This window comes from Choloepus didactylus, chromosome X (assembly GCF_015220235.1).
Source record: "Choloepus didactylus isolate mChoDid1 chromosome X, mChoDid1.pri, whole genome shotgun sequence".
NCBI classification, from domain to species: Eukaryota; Metazoa; Chordata; class Mammalia; order Pilosa; family Megalonychidae; genus Choloepus; species Choloepus didactylus.
In genome coordinates, this window is record NC_051334.1 from 50,136 (window position 1) to 63,109 (window position 12,974).

Sequence of the window (12,974 nt, forward strand, 5' to 3'; positions counted from 1 at the left end):
CTTGAGGAGTTCCCATTTATCTATTTTTTCTTTTGTTGCTTGTGCTTTGGGTGTAAAGTCTAGGAAGTGGCCGCCTAATACAAGGTCTTGAAGATGTTTTCCTACATTATCTTCTAGGAGTTTTATGGTACTCTCTTTTATATTGAGATCTTTCGTCCATTTTGAGTTAATTTTTTTTTTTTTAAATCTTCATTTTCTTGAGATATATTCACATACCACGCAGTCATACAAAACAAATCGTACTTTCGATTGTTTACAGTACCATTACATAGTGGTACATTCATCACCCAAATCAATCCCTGACACCTTCATTAGCACACACACAAAAATAACAAGAATAATAATTAGAGTGAAAAAGAGCAATTGAAGTAAAAAAGAACACTGGGTACCTTTGTCTGTTTGTTTCCTTCCCCTATTTTTCTACTCATCCATCCATAAACTAGACAAAGGGGAGTGTGGTCCTTATGGCTTTCCGAATCCCATTGTCACCCCTCATAAGCTACATTTTTATACAACTGTCTTCGAGATTCATGGGTTCTGGGTTGTAGTTTGATAGTTTCAGGTATCCACCACCAGCTACCCCAATTCTTTAGAACCTAAAAAGGGTTGTCTAAAGTGTGTGTAAGAGTGCCCACCAGAGTGACCTCTCGGCTCCTTTTGGAATCTCTCTGCCACTGAAGCTTATTTCATTTCTTTCACATCCCCCTTTTGGTCAAGAAGATGTTCTCCATCCCATGATGCCAGGTCTGCATTCCTCCCCGGGAGTCATATTCCACGTTGCCAGGGAGATTCACTCCCCTGGGTGCCTGATCCCACGTAGGGGGGAGGGCAGTGATTTCACCTTTCAAGTTGGCTTAGCCAGAGAGAGAGGGCCACATCTGAGCAACAAAGAGGCATTCGGGAGGAGGCTCTTAGGCACAACCATAGGGAGGCCTAGCCTCTCCTTTGCAGCAACCGTCTTCCCAAGGGTAAAACCTATGTTAGAGGGCTCAACCCATCAAACCACCAGTCCCTTATGTCTGTGGTCATGTTAGCAACCATTGAGGTGGGGTAGGCCAATACCCCTGCATTCTCCACAGGCTCCTCAAGGGGGCACTACATCTTTTTTTCCTTGTTTTTCTTTTTTTTTTTTTAACTTTCCCTTCTTTTTTAAATCAACTGTATGAAAAAAAAGTTAAAAAGAAAACAAACATACAATAAAAGAACATTTCAAAGAGACCATAACAAGGGAGTAAGAAAAAGACAACTAACCTAAGATAACTGCTTAACTTCCAACATGTTCCTACTTTACCCCAAGAAAGTTACCTAATATAGCAACATTTCTGTGAACTTGTTCCTACTATATCCATCAGAAATTAACAGACCATAGTCATTCCTGGGCATCCCCAGAACGTTAAATAGCTTATCTGTTCTTCTTGGATTATTGTTCCCCCTTCCTTAATTGCTCTCTATTGCTAGTTCCCCTACATTCTACATTATAAACCATTTGTTTTACATTTTTCAAAGTTCACATTAGTGGTAGCATATAATATTTCTCTTTTTGTGCCTGGCTTATTTCGCTCAGCATTATGTCTTCAAGGTTCATCCATGTTGTCGCATGTTTCACGAGATCGTTCCTTCTTACTGCCGTGTAGTATTCCATCGTGTGTATATGCCACATTTTATTTATCCACTCATCTGTTGAAGGACATTTGGGTTGTTTCCATCTCTTGGCAATTGTGAATAATGCTGCTATGAACATGGGTGTGCAGATATCTGTTCGTGTCACTGCTTTCCGATCTTCCGGGTATATACCGAGAAGTGCAATCGCTGGATCGAATGGTAACTCTATATCTAGTTTTCTAAGGAACTGCCAGACTGACTTCCAGAGTGGCTGAACCATTATACAGTCCCACCAACAATGAATAAGAGTTCCAATTTCTCCACATCCCCTCCAGCAATTGTAGTTTCCTGTTTGTTTAATGGCAGCCATTCTAATCGGTGTTAGATGGTATCTCATTGTGGTCTTAATTTGCATCTCTCTAATAGCTAGTGAAGCTGAACATTTTTTCATGTGTTTCTTGGCCATTTGAATTTCCTCTTCAGAGAACTGTCTTTTCATATCTTTTGCCCATTTTATAATTGGGCTGTCTGTACTATTGTCATTGAGTTGTAGGATTTCTTTATATATGCAAGATATCAGTCTTTTGTCAGATACATGGTTTCCAAAAATTTTTTCCCATTGAGTTGGCTGCCTCTTTACCTTTTTGAGAAATTCCTTTGAGGTGCAGAAACTTCTAAGCTTGAGGAGTTCCCATTTATCTATTTTTTCTTTTGTTGTTTGTGCTTTGGATGTAAAGTCTAGGAAGTGGCCGCCTAATACAAGGTCTTGAAGATGTTTTCCTACATTATCTTCTAGGAGTTTTATGGTACTTTCTTTTATATTGAGATCTTTCGTCCATTTTGAGTTAATTTTTGTGTAGGGGGTGAGGTAGGGGTCCTCTTTCATTCTTTTGGATATGGATATCCAACTCTCCCAGCCCCATTTGTTGAAAAGACCATTATGACTCAGTTCAGTGACTTTGGGGGCCTTATCAAAGATCAGTCGGCCATAGATCTGAGGGTCTATCTCTGAATTCTCAATTCGATTCCATTGATCTATATGTCTATCTTTGTGCCAGTACCATGCTGTTTTGGCAACTGTGGCTTTACAATAAGCTTCAAAGTCAGGGAGTGAAAGTCCTCCCACTTCGTTTTTCTTTTTTAGAGTGTCTTTAGCAATTCGAGGCATCTTCCCTTTCCAAATAAATTTGATAACTAGCTTTTCCAAGTCTGCAAAGTAGGTTGTTGGAATTTTGATTGGGATTGCATTGAATCTGTAGATGAGTTTGGGTAGAATTGACATCTTAATGACATTTAGTCTTCCTATCCATGAACATGGAATATTTTTCCATCTTTTAAAGTCCCCTTCTATTTCTTTTAGTAGAGTTATGTAGTTTTCTTTGTATAGGTCTTTTACATCCTTGGTTAAGTTTATTCCTAGGTACTTGATTTTTTTAGTTGCTATTGAAAATGGTATCTTTTTCTTGAGTGTCTCTTCAGTTTGTTCATTTCTAGCATATAGAAACATTACTGACTTATGTGCATTAATCTTGTATCCCGCTACTTTGCTAAATTTGTTTATTAGCTCTAGGAGCTGTATCGTCGATTTCTCAGGGTTTTCTAGATATAAGGTCATATCATCTGCAAACAATGACAGTTTTACTTCTTCTTTTCCAATTTGGATGCCTTTTATTTCTTTGTCTTGCCGGATTGCCCTGGCTAGCACTTCCAGCACAATGTTGAATAACAGTGGTGACAGCGGGCATCCTTGTCTTGTTCCTGATCTTAGAGGGAAGGCTTTCAGTCTCTCACCATTTGAGTACTATGCTGGCTGTGGGTTTTTCATATATGCTCTTTATCATGTTGAGGAAGTTTCCTTCAATTCCTACCTTTTGAAGTGTTTTTATCAAAAAGGGATGTTGGATTTTGTCAAATGCTTTTTCAGCATCTATTGAGATGATCAATTGATTTTTCCCTTTTGACTTGTTAATGTGTTGTAATACATTGATTGATTTTCTTATGTTGAACCATCCTTGCATGCCTGGAATGAACCCCACTTGGTCATGGTGTATGATTTTTTTAATGTGTCTTTGGATTCGATTTGCAAGTATTTTGTTGAGGATTTTTGCATCTATATTCATTAGGGAGATTGGCCGGTAGTTTTCCTTTTTTGTAGCATCTTTGCCTGGTTTTGGTATTAGATTGATGTTAGCTTCATAAAATGAGTTAGGTAGTGTTCCATTTTCTTCAATGTTTTGAAAGAGTTTGAGTAAGATTGGTGTCAGTTCTTTCTGGAAAGTTTGGTAGAATTCCCCTGTGAAGCCATCTGGCCCTGGGCATTTATTTGTGGGAAGATTTTTGATGACTGATTGGATCTCTTTGCTTGTGATGGGTTGGTTGAGGTCTTCTATTTCTTCTCTGGTCAGTCTAGGTTGTTCATATGTTTCCAGGAAATTGTCCATTTCTTCTACATTATCCAGTTTGTTGCCATACAGTTGTTCATAATATCCTCTTATAATTTTTTTTAATTTCTTCAGGATCTGCAGTTATGGCACCTTTTTCATTCATTATTTTGTTTATATGGGTCTTCTCTCTTTTTGATTTTGTCAGTCTAGCTAGGGGCTTGTCAATCTTGTTGATCTTCTCAAAGAACCAACTTTTGGTGATATTTATCCTCTCTATTGTTTTTTTGTTCTCTATGTCATTTATTTCTGCTTTAATCCTTGTTATTTCTTTTCTTGTACTTGGTTTAGGATTGGTTTGCTGTTCATTTTCTAGCTTCTTCAGTTGATCCATTAGTTCTTTGATTTTGGCTCTTTCTTCCTTTTTAATATATGCGTTTAGTGCTATAAATTTCCCCCTCAGCACTGCTTTTGCTGCATCCCATAGGTTTTGGCAATACTCCAATTTAAGGAAGTTACTGTTTGAAATAAAGCAACCTATTTTATTAAAAAAAAAAAAACGCATTTTGAAAAGTAAGTTATTCAAATTCAGCACTTCTAGGTTATCTTACATATTAGCAAAAGTATCATTACAATAAAATATATATTAGTGATGTAATAATTTCCTAAGATGCTTAAGAATTACAATATGTCTGTAATAAATCAACGCTTTGATAAACACATAGAAAAAAATTCACAAGAGAAAGTTCCCAAATTTTTTCTCAGTAAGTTACGTGATTTTTCTTTACAATTCCTATCAGCATTCTTCTGCCTAGTCAGGTATACATATCTACATAATTTTGTCAGTTTTTCCACTATAGCTTTTCCATATCTTTTCATACAGGTCCAAAACAATTTCCAAAAAAAATTTGTAAAAAAATTCCCAAAGAATTGCTTTGGAAATGCTATCTCACTGACCTTCTTAAATAATTTCTTACTTATTTTACCCATTTCAAATTCTAATTAAACTTTAAAAGGTACCTGACTTTCTATTTCCAGGCTTATATTGAACGTTGGTTCTTACACAATCCAATTTAATTCTTGTAGCATACTATTTAGAGTAAACCTTCCTGGCAGTGGATGCTTAATTCCACTTTGCTCACCATTCAAAGTATTTTCATAACCCTAGTATTAATAATCTAAGAAGAAGAAGGAATGATGTTGTGAAACATATGACAACATGGATGAATCTTGAAGACATAATGCTGAGTGAAATAAGCCAGGCACAAAAAGAGAAATATTATATGCTACCACTAATGTGAACTTTGAAAAATGTAAAACGAATGGTTTATAATGTAGAATGTAGGGGAACTAGCGATAGAGAGCAATTAAGGAAGGGGGAACAATAATCCAAGAAGAACAGATAAGCTATCATGGGTAAATTTAATGTTCTGGGAATGCCCAGAAATGACTATGGTCTGTTAATTTCTGATGGGTATAGCAGGACCAAGTTCACAGAAATGTTGCTATATTAGGTTACTTTCTTGGGGTAGAGTAAGAAAATGTTGGAAGTAAAGTAGTTATCTTAGGTTAGTTGTCTTTTTCTTACTCCCTTGTTATGGTCTCTTTGAAATGTTCTTTTATTGTATGTTTTTTTAAATTTATTTTTATTTTTTTTATTTTTCATAGTTGATTTAGAAAAAAAAAGTTTAAAAAAAAAAAAAACAAGGAAAAAAATATGCAGAGCCCCCTTGAGGAGCTGGTGGAGAATGCAGGGGTATTGGCCTGCCCTACCTCGATGGTTGCTAACATGCCCACAGACATAGGGGATTGGTGGTTTGATGGGTTGAGCCCTCTACCACGGAATTTGCCCTTGGGAAGACTGTTGTTGCAAAGGAGAGGCTAGGCCTCCCTATAACTGTGCCTAAGAGCTTCCTCCCGAATGCCTCTTTGTTGCTCAGATGTGGCCCTCTCTCTCTAGCTAAGCCAACTTGAAAGGTGAAATCACTGCCCTCCCCACTACGTGGGATCAGACACCCAGGGGAGTGAATCTCCCTGGCAACGTGGAATATGACTCCTGGGGAGGAATGTAGACCCGGCATCATGGGATGGAGAACATCTTCTTGACCTAAAGGGGGATGTGAAAGGAAACGAAATAAGCTTCAGTAGCAGAGAGATTCCAAAAGGAGCCGAGAGGTCACTCTGGTGGGCACTCTTACGCACAATATAGACAACCCTTTTTAGGGTCTAATGAATTGGGGTAGCTGGTGGTGGATACCTGAAACTATCAAACTACAACCCAGAACCCATGAATCTTGAAGACAATTGTATAAAAATGTGGCTTATGAGGGGGGACAGTGGGTTGGGGGGGCCATAGGGATCACACTCCCGATTGTCTAGTTTGTGGATGGATGAGTGGAAAGGTGGGGGAAGGAAACAAACAAACAAACAGACAAGGGCGCCCAGTGTTTTTTTTTACTTTAGTTGCTCCTTTTCACTTTAATTATTATTCTGGTTATTTTTGTGTGTGTGGTAATGAGGGTGTCGGGGATTGATTTTGGTAATGAATATACAACTACGTAATGGTACTGTGAACAACCAAATGTATGATTTGTTTTGTATGACTGCATGATATGTGAATATATCTCAATAAAATGAATAATTAAAAAAAAAAATCTAAGAGGACATAAAGTAAAAACGTTCCAAAGACGGACCTGATACCATATGAAATCAAATAAGTAAATTTAATTAAACCAAAAAACCTTTTCTAAAATTGAATTACAACTATAGTAAAATCATCTAGAATCTAGTAGAAATCTCATTTTAATTTCATAACTAAGAATAAGTTATAAAATTACATCAGTACTCATTACATACTGCAATCAATTAAATTTAGTTTTGACTTAATTAAATTTTACTTAATTAAATATATTTTATGTTATTAACTATAAAATTAATTTTAACTTAAATATTTTAATATGCACTGGTGTTTTTCTGTTATATACTATGTAAGAGTCTTATATTCAAACTAAATAAGGTCAATTATTGTACAAATTTTCAAGAAAAGTTTCTAAAACTAACGCCCATTATATCTGCTATTTTCACAATCCATTCATAATCCCCAGAATACTCGAGTTTTAACCCAAAAAGGATATTATTTCAAAGCTTATTTCTAAAATGAAACAAATGAGTAAAATAATTAGGAAGCTATACAAGATGCATAGACCAAAAATTGATTTGAATTATCAAAAAATCTCATTCAGAGGAAAAGCATGATAGATGCCTTTAATAATTTAATATCCAATCTCCAAAATAGTTAAGCTCCTTAAAAGCTATAAAGAAAAATTATAATGATATTAAGTCTTACTGTTTTGCTTTATAAAAAATGTTCAGAAAATAACTATGTACACTTCCTTAATGTCTTAATAATAAAAAAAGATAAGAGAAAATCATGTATTTCTCCCTGATTTGAATTGTCATCTTTATTTTTTTAATCATAAGGTAATTTCCTAATTATACATGGCTCTTTAATTGGGCTTTGTATTCCTCTGAAATGCCCATATTCTCTGAATTCTTTGAAATTACTCAAGTTTCTCCTCAAACTTTATATTTTTCTCTGGTTATTTTTATTTCTTCCAGATTAACTTTTTGTTTATTTTCTGAAACTAGAGAATAGTTGTCACTGGGAGAACATTTATTCGCAAATTTTAATGAATTCTGTATGCTTGGCAGGGAATACCTTAAAGTTAAAAAGACATAATAAACAGAAAATTATAACACAAATGAGAGACAAAAGGCTAATTTCTTTCAAGTACATTTATTACATCCTTAATAAGATAAGGGAACTTCCAAAGTCCGTAGACTCATTGTTTAGTAAAGTTTGGTCTTCTGTTACTCTCTCAAGGATGACTTCAAAGTACCACGATTTTCTCTTAAAACAAAACAGAACCTCATACAATGTTGATGAGATTGTGGAGACATAGGCAGCTCAAGCACTATCTGAGGGAATATATATTGATTAAATCTCTGAGGTAGACAATTGGGCCATCTCTATTTTAAAAAAAATACACACGCACTACACACAGATCTCTGCAATTTGTAATTTGACTCAGCAATTACAATTCTAGGAAATTAGCCTATAAATACACTTGCGTATGTGATAAATGATATGGCTTGATATGGCTACAAGTAATCAGAGCAGAACTGTTTATGATAGCTCTACTGAAAACAACCTTCTGTCCACTGACAGGAAACTGGCTAAGTTGATTATGTTAAATAAGTGACAACACAATAAATAACTGTTGAAAAAACAGTAAGTGAATCTTCCGGTTTGTTCATGCTGCCATCATGCAAAATACCAGAACTGGATTGGCTTTTATAAAGGGGGTTTATTTGGTTACAAAGTTATAAGTCTTAAGGCCATAAAGTGTCCAGGGCAAGGCGTCACCAATAGGGTACCTTCACTGGAGAAAGGCCGTTGGCATCCAGAAAACCTCTGTTAGCTGGGAAGGCACATGGCTGGCGTCTGCTTGCTCCCATGTTGTATTTCAAAATAGTGTTCTTCAAAATGTCATTGTCAGCTTTCAATGGCCATCTTCAAAATGTCTCTGTAAGCTGCAGCTCCTTCTCTAAAATGTCACTCACAGCTGCTCTGAGTTCCTTCTGTTTGTCAGCTCTTTATATGGCTCCAGTGATGTAATTCAGACCTACCCTGAATGGGTGGGGTAACACCTCCATGGAAATTATCCAATCAAAGGTCTTGCCCACAGTTAATTGAGTCACATCTCAATGGAAACACGCAATTAAAAGGTTCCAACCTAATCAACACTAATACATCTCCCCACAAGATTGCATCAAAGATTGCATTTTGAGGGACACAGTACATACAAGATTGCATTTTGGGGGACACAATACATCCAAACTGGCACAGTGAATAATGGTGAAAATAATCATGGCTGAATAGATCGTCTCCTACTGCTGCTTCAGTCTCTCCCTCCGCTCCACCTTCACTGTCCTCCTAGTTGTTTCGGAACAAGTCAGGCCTCTAGCCTCAAAGCCTCAGTTCTTCCACTCACCTAAGCCTCAGCTCTCTCCCCCTCATCTTCCATTTGGTCCCCCACTCCCAACCCACTTCATTCAGGCGCATCCTCCAACACCACCTCCTCAGTGAGGCCTTTTCAGACCACTGCATCTAGGGTGGAACCCCCACCACTCTCCATCCCTTACCCTGTTTTATCCCTGTTTTATTTTTCGTTTATTTATCATCTGCTCCCTCACTAGGATGTTTGTTCATTGTGTATTTTGTCCAGTGCCTAGAACAGTACCTAGTGCAGGGCATTTGCTTAATAAATATTTGTGGGGAGAAAGAATGAGTGAATGAAAAGGTACAACTATACATTGAACAAACTGATAAAATTATATAAAAATCAGAGCCAAAAAACACAATAACAAGCAAACCCTGTGCTGTACTTCCTCTTTGAACACCCTTGTGAGTTTCCTCTTGAAATCTTTTGAAATTTGAAATCCTCAACCAAGGCAGCCAGCTGGCCCAGAAAGCCAATCAAGCTTCTAGTTAGGTAAGTTTGACCCAATACAAAATAAAGCTCACCTGCCCTAAATCCACCCCTAAATGACAGAAACAAACCCCCACCCAATCAACAAGACTCAAGCTAATAATCACTTGCCATCCCCAGAAGCTTGAAGCTGCTCCAATTTTCACAAATGATCCAGCTTCCTTGCTGCAGCAGAACTTCTGGTGTCCCAAATAAAATGCTATAATCTACAAACTCTCCTTTGTCTTTCAACACTATTCAGTCCTTAGGAAGGATAAGGCATCTCTATATGCACCCATATGGAAAAATTTACAGGATACACTGATGGTAGGGCAGGAGAAGTATGCAGAACAATGTAAATAGTGCACTATTATTTGGTGGTAAAAAAATAATATCTACTGATTTAAATACACACACCACAAGAGATAAAACAATTTCAGCCTTAGACTTTAGTTTCTTTCTCCCTAATCCAGGTAGTGGCTGTACCCTTTCCTCAAATCTATCTGCCCCATCAATACTCAAAGTATAGAGCTCAGTCTGCATATTGCCTGACAGATAATAAAGGCCCAATAATAAAAGAATAGATAATAAAAGAATAAATAAATACCCTTGTGCACACAATATTTTAAAAATAATAAATGACCAACTAATAATTTGGGGATGTATACTACGTGTCAATACCATATGTACCAGTTTGTATATATTATGTCCCCCAGAAAAAGCCATGTTCTTTGATGCAATCTTGTGGGGGCAGATGGATCAGTGCTGATTAAGTTGGAACCTTTGGATTAGGTTGTTTCCATGGAGATGTGACCCACCCAACTGTAGGTGATAACTCTGATTAGATAATTCCCATGGAGGTGTGGCCCCTCTCATTCAGTGTGGGCCTTGATTAGTTTACTAGAGCCCTATATAAGAGCTCAGACAGAAGGAGCCTGCTTCTGCAACTTACAGAGACATTTTGAAGACGGACGATGAAAGTAGAGTTTTGCTGATGCTTTGGAGGTACTAGCCCAGAGTTTGCCCTAAGAAGCTGACACAGACATTTTGGAGAATGCCATTTTGAAACACAATCTGAGAGCAGCTAAGACTGACATTTTGGAGAGCTGTTGCAGCCTAGAGAGGAACATCCTGGGGAAAACCCTTTTGAAACCAGAACTCCGGAGCAGACTCCAGGCATGTGCCTTCCCAGCCAACAGAGATTTTCTGGACGCCATTGGCCATTCTCCAGTGAAGGGACCAGATTGTTGATGCTTACCTTGGACACTTTATGGCCTCAAGACTGCAACTGTGTAACCAAATAAACCCCCTTTTATAACAGCCAATCAATTTCTGGTGTTTTGCATTCTGGCAGCATCAGCAAACCAGAACACTATACTAAGCACTTTACCTACTTTAATGGGGTTGCCTCTACCTACTTTAATGGGGTTGCCTCTAGGGTTTCTTCTTTAAACAGTCGTATTAATGTAGGATCCCTTTAATGATTTTTTTAAGCGTTTTTATTAACAATTATTGGATTTTGTCCATTCCCATTCTGGTATTTGATTTATCAATATCCTAAATTATATTGTCATATTTTCCTACACTGAACCAACCTTGTGTTTCTGGGATAAAACTTTCTTGGTTTTGCTGAGTAATTCTGTTTGCATAGACTTGAGTTTGATTTGTTAGTAGTAATCTAAAAGTTTTACATCCTATGTTTATCAGTAACCTTGAGTATGTTTCATCATTTCTATTTTTATTATACTTTAACATGTTATGAAATTAAGGATAAGTGTATTTCTTGCAATTAACCGCATAGCTGGCTTAATGTTATATGTTTATTACTGAATTAATAAACATTTATTGCAAGTCCACTGTGCAAAATACTATGTTAGATGCTGGGTATGCAACTGTGAACAAAACAGATTGTCCCTACTTCGACCAATCTGCAATAAGGTAGAAGATAATAAACATGTAGACAAGTATTATACACACACATTCATGTAGTATATACTATGCAGATTTTTAAATAACATCCTCAATTAGATTTTCTAACTTACAACATATCGGCACTTTGTATTTTTAGAGAGAACGAATCTTTGATTAAAGTTTGCATATGTATTAATATATAACAGAACATATTTTTCTTACAAGGTCTACTATCTTCTATACTGATTTAGACCCTCTTTTTCAAATTTTACTTGTGGGTTTTGTCTTTTATTCCTTGATTATTTGTGCAAAGGCTTATCTTGACCAAGTTAAGTAAATACATGTAGTATTTGCAAAAATAATAAAAACACATAGATAGATAACAGATAGGAAGCCAGCTTCTAGGGTTCTTAACATGTTTCTTAGAACACAATCAACTAAAAAAGCTGACAATGATAGTGAAAGAATAACTACTACAGTAAACATATTAAAACCTGAGCACTGCTTTTTACTCCTCCTTTCCAACCTCACCATTACTATCCCCACCTCACTGCCTCCAACTGGCCTGCTATCTGCCTCTTCACATTCCAATTTGAACCCCTGCTGAGATCCCCACTTAAAAACATAGTTGAAGCATGAAAGCTCACATATAGAACAGGTTTTGTTAAACATCAAGACTGAAGATCCCATTCATCCTAGAGAATTTTAATTGAATAAACATAGTCACAATCCTATGAGGAAAGCCAGGTGACTGTGAGTTACCTATTATAACAAGGGGACTACTTGACTAAGTGCAGCCCACATAAAAATTACTCTTTTCCCTAATATAGTATTAATGATTTTTTTTATAAATTAATCACCTGTCAAACCTTAAATCCAAATTCCTTAACAATACTTACAGGTCTAAGAAGTAATTCTAGAACCCAGTTTAGAAGTTCTACAGATGAATTTTTTCTTTGTTCTTTCATTAACTTATTCAAGAAATGTATGACATCTATTAACAGTTTCTCATCTTCAGTGCAAGCAGGAAGCACTTGCAAAAACCTACAATGAAGAAAGAAGACAATAATCATGGATACCATCTCTTAAAATCTGCATATTATCACTGTTCCTCATTGATCCATGTATTCAGCACATTTCTCCTGAGCATGCTATGTTAGGAGACACTATCCTAGGTGCTATGATGAAGAAGACAGGGTATCTGCCTTCAAGAACCCGAGCCTGTAAAGGAGAAAAAACATGTGCCCAAGTAACTAGCTAAAAAAAAAAAACAAAAAAAAAAAACACACCAGATTTGACAGTAGCACCGTGAGAGAAAACTACCAAATGCAAAAAAAATACTGAAGGAGTACAGAGGAGAAAACCGTGGCCTCCAACTATGCAGGGAAAGTTGCTATTTCCAGCTGAAAATTTCACGTTCCACTGATAAGAAGAACTGGTATTTCAATCCTAATTCTGACCAATTAGGAAGAACAGGGTAATAAAGTGGGGGGAAAAAAGAATCTTGCCAAGAACTGACTGGAGTCTGAAGTCTGTTATAATAGGCAAG

The 12,974-nt window shown here is 36.7% G+C and overlaps 1 long non-coding RNA gene across 1 annotated transcript in view; it reads right to left on the bottom strand.

The window, feature by feature from the left end:
* The window catches only part of LOC119522848, a 33,777-nt gene extending 21,292 nt beyond the window's left edge, over positions 1-12,485 (bottom strand). Inside the window, exon 1 of the long non-coding RNA XR_005214546.1 lies at positions 12,325-12,485. This is a non-coding gene — a long non-coding RNA (uncharacterized LOC119522848). The remainder of the gene's footprint in view (positions 1-12,324) is intronic.
* Positions 12,486-12,974: the final 489 nt, after the last annotated feature.